The sequence below is a fragment of the Paramormyrops kingsleyae genome, chromosome 22 (assembly GCF_048594095.1).
Source record: "Paramormyrops kingsleyae isolate MSU_618 chromosome 22, PKINGS_0.4, whole genome shotgun sequence".
Classification (NCBI taxonomy): Eukaryota; Metazoa; Chordata; class Actinopteri; order Osteoglossiformes; family Mormyridae; genus Paramormyrops; species Paramormyrops kingsleyae.
The window spans coordinates 15,045,554-15,056,510 of record NC_132818.1 but is presented as its reverse complement, the minus strand read 5'-3'; the positions used below and the strand labels follow the sequence as shown (position 1 = coordinate 15,056,510).

The 10,957-nt window shown below is 52.4% G+C and overlaps 1 protein-coding gene across 5 annotated transcripts in view; it reads left to right on the top strand.

The window, feature by feature from the left end:
- Nucleotides 1-4,880: 4,880 nt before the first annotated feature.
- Nucleotides 4,881-10,957, top strand: part of rai1 (retinoic acid induced 1) — a 31,670-nt gene continuing 25,593 nt past the window's right edge. For all 5 annotated transcript variants that reach the window (XR_002839471.2, XR_002839469.2, XR_002839470.2 and 2 more), the window contains exon 1: nt 4,881-5,040. The gene's annotated coding sequence lies outside the window, so the exon portion shown is untranslated. The remainder of the gene's footprint in view (nt 5,041-10,957) is intronic.

The window sequence follows — 10,957 nt, the reverse complement described above, 5'->3', positions numbered from 1 at the left end:
CTGTCTTCAGATCAATTAAAAGCTAGTCAAAATAACGCGTAATAATTCATATAAAACGCTCCACAACAAGTCAGTGCCATGCAGTACGTTAGTGGAAAACTGTTATACATAAAACGTAGGCTAAACAACGAGGTAATACGTATGACATTGCATTAAAACGTCAACTGACCGTGGGAAACAGTTTTCCGCCGCATACTGCCACCTACTGTATCATTTCTGAAAAAAATATGGTGAAATAGAGTGCCACCCAAACCGGGCTGTACCCCCGCCTTGTTTCCTAGACTCCAGGCCCAACCCATCATCCCCCTCGTCACGAGCCAGACTGGTAATAGCGGTTGGAAATGTAATAGAAATTTGGGAAGCGCGATTACTACTGCATTTTATGGACTATGTACACGAGTTGCACTATTTACAATGCAACCACAGCACGAATTATGTGCGTCAACAAATTGGCTGGGAATACAGCTGACATAAAAGTAACTACGTAACTAGGTTAACGGTCCCTGTTACCACTAGATGGCGAACCTGTACTAAGTGATGCTCGTCTTACGATAAACCTCGATCAGGTTCAATCCATCTTCCACCCGCGTATCCTGCACAGTGAAGTCCATCCAGGCAGCTTTGGGCGCAAGGGGGAAGCGTACACACCTTCGATGGGACGCCAGTCCATCAGAGAGGAGGAATACGCACACATTAAGGAGACCCCAAAATTAGGACTATTGTCCTTGTAATAGATTTAGACAGTATTATAAGTCAGAAAAATACGCCACGCCTCACTCTCGTGATTGATTTTTTGCCGTTCGTATTATTGCCATTTGTATGTGTACCAGGTTTATGTTTCAAACAAAATTCCGTAATTAACAGCACATTCTGCTTCATTTTAAACCAAGGCTTTCTTCACACGTCTTCCTTTGCGATCCCCGTTGATCTGAGTTGAAGTTGTTCGGAGCTGCTCGATCTCATAGCTGCGGATTTTCATCATACCTGGTAACAAACTAACAATAAAGTCAGCCACTGTCCTCATCTCCATGGTAACAGTCAGATCCCCTTCCTCGCTCCCTTCATTTCATTGATCACCACGCGTGTGCACTTGTCAGTTTGAACTCGCCCTACCCCCCCCCCCCCCGAGCGCACCTCCCCAGAAGGAGCACTGGAAGGTCGTCCTTCTCATTACAGTGATTCATGGCACTTTCCCGTGGCCATCGCTAAAAACCGTAAAAAAAACCCACAAGGCGTCCAAATCTCCCGTGCCCTGAAAAGGTGCGCAGTGAAATCTGCAGTCACCTTTCCAGCTTTTCCCCAGCTGTTTTTCCAAATAATTGCTGCTAGTTTCACCCTTGTGCCTTACTGGTTTGTGCGCTGAGGCAAAAAACAGCGATTTTGCTCTGGAAAGTTGGATGTTTACGGCACTGGTGTTGAATTTGTGCGCCTGGTACCCGGCCGGCAAATCAAGCTGCGCTTTAGAATGCCAGCTGCCTGGTTCGTATCGGCGGATAATGTGTCGTTCACCATTAAATATTCTTCTGGACCAACTTAATGAGCGACCACTTACCAAATTAAATATGTAAAGGCAATATTGCCCAAACATTTCGCGTCCTTAGGGGAATCGACTGACAGCACGTTCTAACTGCGTCTTATCTGAAAAGCTGCACAGGTGTAAACTTTAATTTAATCTCAGGTGTTTACATTTCTGCAAATCGTAATTTCACTAAATGTTGCCAAAACAAAGAACCGATGCTATAAACCTGCTTGCCGCCACTTTTACATCACTGTGATACAAAATGACCATGAATTAAATTTATTACAAAATACATCAAGCCATCAAATTAAGACTAGCAATTTGTTTAATTAAAACATTGTTAAATTAAGGAATAATTGATGGATAAGCAATTTGTTTACTTTTTACTGTCTGACAGTGGATAACTTATTTACAAATGGTCTGTAAATTATTTTTCTAAGTTATATTTTTTGAGTACAATATTTTAAAAGCTGGTGATTCAGAGTACAGTATTCATCCGGATTTCATCACATCGTGGTGACTGTTTCAAGCTTAAAATTAAGCATTATTTTATTGTCTGGGTCACTCGCAGAAAGACCATGGGGAAATATACCACGTTCCGTTTTGCGTTCAGTATAAGGCCACGTGACCAAACACGTGTTTAATTTACCTGATACGCACCCGAAATAATAAACAGCGTAAACAGCGTAAACAGCGGGGTTTATCTGTGGCATCATTTACGCGCAATAACGGTACGCAGGCGCTCGGAGCTGTTACTGTTTAGTGTTTCTGGTCAAAGTTCCCGCCCGACACTCCGTGACACCGTAATATCACAATGAAATTCAGCGCCTCTGATTCCTATTTACAGTGCAATGGCGTTTAACGTCAGCTCCAGCATGCCTGGTAATCATAGATCAGACCACTGTCCGCCTGTCTCTATGGTAACAGTCAGACCCCCCCCCCGCACACACACCCTTTTCTTCTTCATGGATCACTAAGCGGGTGTTCTCTCTCTCTCTCACCCCCACCACCCGTTCGCTCTGCGATCTGCTCCATGATCCATGTCTTCAGTTGCACATGTATGTGCATCGCTTGTTCGGGTCCTATTTAACATGTAAGATTCAGTAGATATGCTTCTTTGGTCCCCATATTGTCAAGCTACCTACTCCTACGACTCTTTGACATGATAAAACAGTAAACAGAATGACGGCTGCATAGACGTATGCTTTATTCTGATACTTTACATTTGACTAACTGATGCGTAGGTTTATGAGTTAGGGTACTGTTCTAAATAATACAATGCTGTATCACCGGTTAAAGAAAAATACGATACAAAGTTATGTTGTATAGGAAGAAGATTATTATTATTCTTTGGCAAATGAAAAGGCAGGTTTACATTGAATTCCAAACCGGTTTTCTACCGTTTGCATAGAAGTGCAACTTAATTGTTTTCTTGAAACGTCCCACCAGCCGACACGAGCAGCTTCACGATAATAATAAGGCCGGTCAGTTTCAAAAGGCAGCGCGGTACATGCATTTTGATGTCGGAATATGACTTTGGAGTGTGCTGAAATCCCCGCATATAATTCTTTATGTCACCGTAAACAGGATGCTGTAAATTTAATACGCTTTCTAAAAAATCGCACCGAAACCAAATTTGCGACATGCAAGACAGTTCGCCTAATTGGGTGAGCGACTGCAGTTTAATAAGCATACGAAGTAATGGGGGGGCGACTGAAGCCGAGCACGTAGCCAGACTAATTAGCCGCTGCCGTTGTGCGCAGTTATCCGGAGCTTACTACTTTTCTCCCAGCGCCGGTAAATCCTATTAAAGTTGGCACCGACACCACGCGTAGCCCGATAAAAGGCGCCGATTGCCGCGATCCCGGGAGCTGCGGAGCCCTAATGAGGTGCGCAGGAAGGCCACTACGCGCATGCGCACATCAGATAGTCCGCCCCGCGCGCGCCGTCGTCTTGCCTGTCGCACCTTCCGAGATGACAGCAAGCAGATATTCCGGCCGCTACGCTCCTGTCTGCATCAACCAAACTCTTAGCAGTGTTAGCCTTGCTTTAGGGTTTACCTGGTAATATTATTCTCAAAGGAATAACCTTAACGCCTATTATCTTTGCGTCCATATACCTGTGTATGTATATGTGTCTTGTTTGTTGCTACAAACTGTCGGCCGGCTTCGTGTCTCCGGCTGTTATGCGCTGTGACATCTTTGCGGGCTGTTTTTTTTCTTCAGCTTTTTAAATTTCCTCTGGTGATATTGCTATCCTAAACGGTGTTTTTTTGGGGGGCGGGGGCAGTATGGATTTGCTGTGGGTGGAAGCTTGTCGTTATTCAAGACGAGCGACTATCCACCATGAAGCTTTCAACCCCAGGGCTCTTGGGGGTTTGAGGGGAGGGGTTGGTGATAAACAGGACTGTAAGCCCGGCACTTTTCACTTGAGGAGGGGGGGGGAGGGCAACGAGGTTGACCATAGACGGTATGATGTGATCTGGGGCTGGTGGACATCATGTCGGTAGCCCCCGTATCACGCTGTGCTGCTCTGTGATCAGGGCTAAGCTATAAAATGAAAATGGGGGGGGGGGGCTTGCAAGGTGGAACTGTCAGTAAGAAAGATGCTGCCCCCCTCCCAACAAATCTCTCCCCTTTTTATTTTCATTCATGGCACAGACACGCCACTACCCGCACTGCCTGTTCCTCTGTCCTGCGTACGCACCTGTCTCTCGCCTGTTTTCATCCCCCTTTCTCTCAAAAGCACACCTCCTGTAAAGCGAACGCAAACACGCGTCGCCCTGTCTGTCGCGCGTACGGCCGCAAATGCACGCCGTCCGACAGCTCAGACTCGTCCCCGTAAGTGTGACGCATGCACACAAACAGGAGCAGCCCTGTGTGTAACCTGTAACACGCATGCACGCACACACAAACGACATGTGCCTAAACACACACGAACAGGCGAGCGAGTGCGAGCGTGCCGTCTCTGCTCGCGGCGAGGGAACCAACCTTCTGGAAAATCTCAGCATCCACCTCTTTATTTGGTGCGCGCTGCGCTTTGAAAGTACTGGAGCAGGTGGTCCCCTAGGCTCGACCCCTCCTTTTCCAGCAGCCCCCCCCCCACCACAAACCCACCCTCCACCCCCCTGAGCATCAGCGATCACACACACTCGCTCTGTCTCTCTCTGACACACGCGCAAACAGCCGCGCTCAGGATAGCTGCTAGACTTCCCCGTCAGAAGCGAAGTCCCTCTCAGCTAATTCCATTATACATTCTGTCTGGATGCAATACCGCTGCCTTCTAATCGCTCTGTTATCCCCCTGAGCCTGCCCCCCCCCTCGCTCCCGCCCCCCCCTTCCTCCCTCCCTCCGTCCCTCCCTCCCTCGGTGAACATGGCAGCAAAGGCGAGGAGGAAGGCCAGCTAGGCAGTCAGACTGCTGCAGTCTGGGAATACTGGTGCCATTTTCGCATCGCCGGGACGCTGCCATCCTGCCTGACTGCGCCGGTCGCATCGAGGACGGAGGCGGGCGCCACTGCAGGTACTTTCTTTACTGTCTTCATCTGCTGGCTCTTCTGAAAGGTGCAGCGCATGTCAGAGTAGTGGGTGGATGGTTCTGGGGCTCCTGAGGTATGGGGGGCTCTTGCATGTCTGCGGCGGCTGGTGAGGGGGGAGAAGCGGCCAAGTCCGCACGCCTCGTGGGTACGTCCGGCAGCGCCGGTGCTTTCCGGCGGCATCCGAGGCTGCCGGGTGAGTCGCGCAGCATGCTGGCAAACTCTGTCACCCTCGCATGAACGGGGCGATCGCTCTGTATCAGCGGCACCTTGCCGGAATGTCCTGTGATGAGCAGGACCCGGTTCCCAAAGGCGACCGTGTGGAGCAGAGGGAGCAAACTTTTTAGGGAAGGTGCATGTGGTGCTCGGAGGACTGTCCCCACTATCCTGGGACGAGGGAGCACCGGGAAGTGCCAGGGATGTGGGATGGGTGCAGTGTTCCCTGACGTATGTGTTTATGGTCCTTGACAGGCTGAGGAAGTCCACAGGGTTTTTGTGGCCAGTCTGCAGTGTCATGCTGTAGGTGACCAATTCTGGGGGCGTTTGGATGTCCTCCCTTATGCCGAGGAGAACAGGGGGACGGGGGGAGAGGTGTCGTATATCCCCACTGACATCACAGAGGGAACAATAACAGTCGCACTCCCCTCATCCCGAGCGGGCGCCCTGTTCTCAATTAGCGCTCACCCTTAAAGGGATTTATCCGAATTTACGTGCTGAGGGGACGGCGGAGTTGACAGGATATGAAAGTCGAGGTTTGAAAAGGGAGGCTTTTTACTTTTCTGCTGCTGGGGGGTGGCGGTGCGGTTCGCTGTTTACAGCAGAGACTCGGGGTCCCAAGGTGGCCTTTTAATCAGTCCGTAATTAAAGGATGTTGGGGGGGGGGCGAATTATACTCCACGCCGCTGCGTTTAACCAGTCGATTGGAGAGCAAGGATGTGTCGGGGGTGGTCAGAGTTTGGCAGGTTTGCGTTATTGTGATATACTGAGAACACCAGAGATGAAAGGGGGGGAAAAAGAGGGGGCAGTGCGTGAAATGATCCGAGAGGGGTGGGGGGGAGGTCTAGGGTCGGAGGGGGGATGCTTACAGCCCCCCAGCCATTCGCGCCGCCACTCACCTGTTAATCTCACTCCAGAGTCGAGCTCAAAGTCAGCAGAATGGCGTAAATCCCCCAACGCCAGATCTGCTGGGACCCTCGGGGGGGCCGGGGCGGGCCCATGAATCACGCGGCGCCCTCCACGTCCACCCTGCCGCCACTGCTGCGCTCGGGGCTGGGGGCAGGCAGCCAGGAGGCTCGCTAAAGGTCATCCGCAGAAGCTGTCTGAGGGGAACGAGCAAGGAGGATCAGATTCTACCCCCGCTGAACTCACACACACACACACACACACACACACACACACAGGCGCTGACGGAGCCAGAATGAAGATCAGGAAACACGCAGTCCTCTGCGCCCAATATGACACTATTCAGATAAACCGCGGAATTAAACCTATAGCAAAGTCCCAATTTTTAAATCTCTCCCTACTTTACTGGCAATTTAGGGAATCTTAGACGGACGGTATTAGCGTTTTACGTTTCAGAAATAAAACGCAAAATAAAACCTTACGAAAGGTGTCGATTATATTTGCAGTTACGAATATAAACGTTTGTCTGACTTTCCGTTCGTTTTTGGCATTCTCTCACTGAGCACCGGCGCAAAACGTTGAGGCCGCAGACATGTTTCGGTCGTGGCGTCCCGGCGAGTTTGGCACCGTCGAGCGTGGAGGTGCGCGGGGCGGACGGCAGGAAGGGCAACGCCGCATGATTTGTGGCGAGGTCACCGCGGTGGCGAAGTCGGCCGACGCGAACGGACTCCAGGGTGGGCCTGGGGGAACGTTGCATTCTGGGTAATTTCATCAGTTTCCCCTGGCATGTGGCCAAACCAGGCAGGGATACTGGCTCTTTCTTCTAAATGCCGTTAATTTCTGATCGTCGTCTTGTGGTATTTGCCGGCCTGGTGGGCTGTGACGGGGGGTGACACTGACGTCCCAGCGCCGAGGGGGTCGCTTCATGCAGGCTCTCCGCCTGTCCTTTTTGGGTTCGCTGCATCTCGTCATTTTTCTTTTTTTTTGTGACACAAGCTCGCGTCCTGGCAGGTAGTCATGTGCGGTGTGAGCAGATTCGACTAACAACCGGATTTTAGCCATGAAAAGCATGAGGAGCCTTGGATTTTTCCAAAAGAAAAACAAATGGAAAACAAAAAAGGGAAATTACTCAGTAGGACTACTCAGTATTCATTCAGATACTCAAATATTGGTAAAAGTATTACTTTAATGTTTATTTACTGTGGGGCCTGAGATGTGAATGCTGGGGAGGTCATGACAACTGTGGCGAGAGGCTTATGAGAAACGCGATGTGTCCCCCCATCCACCCTGGCCGCTGCGTAGAGGGATGCCCCGCCCCGAGTCGAACCCAGACGCACTTTCCTGGGGCACTAAGTAAATACCGGCGAACATCACGTCGCTTGATTTGATGTGACGTGGACTGTAAATGTTTGTGCCCGTATCTTTACACCTAAATGGCCTGTTCAGAAACACATTGTGAGTTTCATGCTTCTCGGGGACAAAGAACCATTTTGGAAGGTAAATTTGACAGTTTATATGTGTGTCAGACAAGTGCAGGGAGACGTGCGACCTACTCAACATAATGTGAAATATCCTGATCTATGATTTCTTAAATTCCCTCGTAATGTTTCCCTTTCATTATGAGCATCATTATTATTATTATTATTTGATGATTCTTAGAGGAGGCTGCTATCGTCCCATCACGTATCGTTCCTGTGATGGATGCATTTTGCGGGACGTCGGACATGGTCACTTCCCACCGTCTCTGAAAGTGCCTCACATGTAAACAAACACTGCCGCTGAACGTTTCCGTAACAAACCGTACACCCGAATTCGCCTGCAATCTCCGTGATACCCACGACTCCGGGGACGGGCAGAGCGGCATCTACGCTATCACTATAAAACCGTCACCCTCTCGCCTGATGTCGGCAGGCTGAACCAGGGCACCTCTGGCAAAGGAATGTCGACTTCAAACAAACCTTTATCGTTAATGACTTTTAAACCTTGAAGGGTGAAGTGAAGGATCAAAATGGAGGACAGCCTTGGAGACGGCGTCTCCTCGACCCGTAAAGGAGGTAAAAGGGAATGTGAACGAAGAGGCGGTCTGCCCCTCTGGGCCGACACATGTATCACGCAGCCAGACACACTATCACATCAAGGGTGTCACACGGGAGTGGGGGGGACAGGCCCCTGTCACAAACACGCAACGTCACCACGCGACCGCAAGTTCCTCCCCGCTCCAGGGTTGCGGGATAAATACGAGGCGGGGGGAGGACAGCACAGGTCCAACGATTCAGCAGAAAGAGGGCCCCCTACAGGCCAGAAGCATGCAATGTGATGTCGAACACGGAGTGTCCCTCCTCCGTGCCGGAGCTCGGAGGAGCCGTCCAGCCTCTGAATGTCATGCGAGGCGTGATTCACCCCTTAATGGGGTTGCCATGCGATGTCGTCTGAATGCGGGCCGATCCCGGATCATCTGACGCCTCTGCTGTCAGTCCTGGTAATGGCGAAGTCGGCACTGTTCCCAGGTTCAGAGGGAGGCGTTAGCGAATCGGATTCCTGTGCCGAGAGATCCGTAGCGCCTGGCGCGCTTCCTCCCTGCCCCCCCCCCCCCCCCCGTACCTGGCTTAGGGGGGGGCACGATGCTGTCGAGGAGCTTGCGTCGGGTGGGCTGTGTTTTGATTCAGATGAAGGGTGCCCGAGGCACAGAGGGGCAGGAGCGATGGCAGTATCCACACCTGACAGATGGGTCTGTGTACCCGGGCGACCCCAGCACCGAGGTAAAGGTCCTGCAGCGAATCGCTTGCCATGGCAACCCACGCTTAAAGGGAGAGGAGGGAGACGGACGGCGACGAGCTGGGAACGGACAGCACCGCGGTGTTTCGGCGATGCAGAAACGGCTCAGAAACACGAACGCTGATGAATTGTTTTTTAGGTTAGTCTGTTGGTAACGGAGGGGGGGGGGTGTTTGTCGCTCTGTTGAGAGGAGGAAGGGGCCCCTGCTCAGCCGCGGCAGCGAGGACCCGGAGGCGGTAGGGCCTCTGGGGGTCCGGGCAGCAGGCTGCACGCCTCTGCGGCTAATCCATCAGCCCCCCCCCACCCCCCACGACATCTGCGGGCTCTGCCGCGTCCAACAAACAGAACGCCCCGCGGGCCGGGCCCAGCTGCCGCTGAGGCGGTCCAGGTGCCAGAGCTGACACCGGATTCGCCATCTTGGGCTCCGCCCCCCTTCCTCCCGCATGGACCTTGTCGTTCTCACCGCGGCCTCAGCGTAGGCCCAGTGATGCACCTTCCTGTCTGACCAGTACCAGTACAGCATTCGGGCCCTTGAGCGAGGCCATTAACCCCCCGTCACTCCAGGGACGGGCTGGGGCCCTGCTCTCTCAACGACGCTTTAGATAAAGGCATCAAAAAAAGTTAAAAAAAAAAACATGCAAAAAAGGACAGGTGATCACTGCAGCAGCCATTCACCCAGAGCACAGACATCACATCTCGCATTATATTGCTTTGGCTTTATAAGAGCGGTGGGGTTTTTGCGCCATCGTAGAGATGCATCGCTACGCCGCGGTTAACATGACTGCTTTGCAGCACACCATCAGAGAACGGTGACTTTTCCTCGGTTTTGTGTAATTACGTGTGTTTCTGTACGCGGGAGCGAAAGGGGGGGGGGGCGCCTCAGTCAGCCTGTGATTAATTACGTTCCCATTGACACAACGTAAATTATAATTAATTGCGGTCCGCGGCGCTGCCGTCCCTGCACTCGCCAGCACGCTCGCCCGCGTCCCGCTCCGACGGCGCCGTGCTCGAATCCCCTGGCATGAGCGGCAGGACTGGCACATCTCGCATGAGAGCATCCGATCAGGGGGGTGGGGTGGGGTGGGGTGGGGGGGGTACTTCGCTGACATCATCGGCCGTGATTGATGAGCAAGCCGGGGTCGCAGATAAATGAATTTCTGTTGGCGGGGCAGCCTGGGCGGGATCAGGAGAGCGCCACGTTTGTCCTGTGCGGTCCGCCGCCCGTTAATGGGGTCGCCGGCACCCCCTTGGGGCAAAGCCCGTGGGATGTAAATATCGGCCTTCCAGATACGGGGCAGCGCCGGGCCGGACCTTACCCCGGATGTGAGGACCAGGTCCCGGACCACGGAGAGCGACGGTGTTACTTTAAGACCCAAGCCCTGCACTCCCCCCCCCCCCCCCATCCATTAGTGGACCATTATTCACACACGCAGCGTCTTGTGACCACACGGGAGGTGCTGCGGTCTGTGCATCTCCGGTCGGGGAGGGGGGGGGGGGGAATCTGAGCTCCCGCTCTAATTTGGAGCTGAAGTGCAGGAGTTATCAGTCTGTGCTGCGGGTGGGGGGGGGTTCAGCTGCTGGGCAGACATGCGTTCTGCCTTCCCGTTCATCCCAGGGGTCACGTGGCTCACCTGCCAGTATATTCCCCCTGGAACCCTCTTCTCTCACGACTTCATGACTTGTGATTTCCTCGTCTACATCGTTTACACGAATGCTGCATGCGGACATCAGCGTCTGAAGTGAATGGCCACAGCTACAGCCACGTTGCGCCTCTTCCTGGTCGACCTTCCCTTACCCCGTAACACGGAGACAAGCCGCGAGTCTGGTTATGTTCTCGTACCTTCCAGATAATCTGTCCCGTCTTCACCTTCACCACGGATCATCACGCAAACCCACGCACCCGTAGCGAGGGTCGCCGGCGAGTCCAAGCGGCCGTACCGCACTCGCACCCTGGTTTACCGCGGTGGTGGCGTGTAATAAAATAATGAGGATGCCGGGTAAATACAG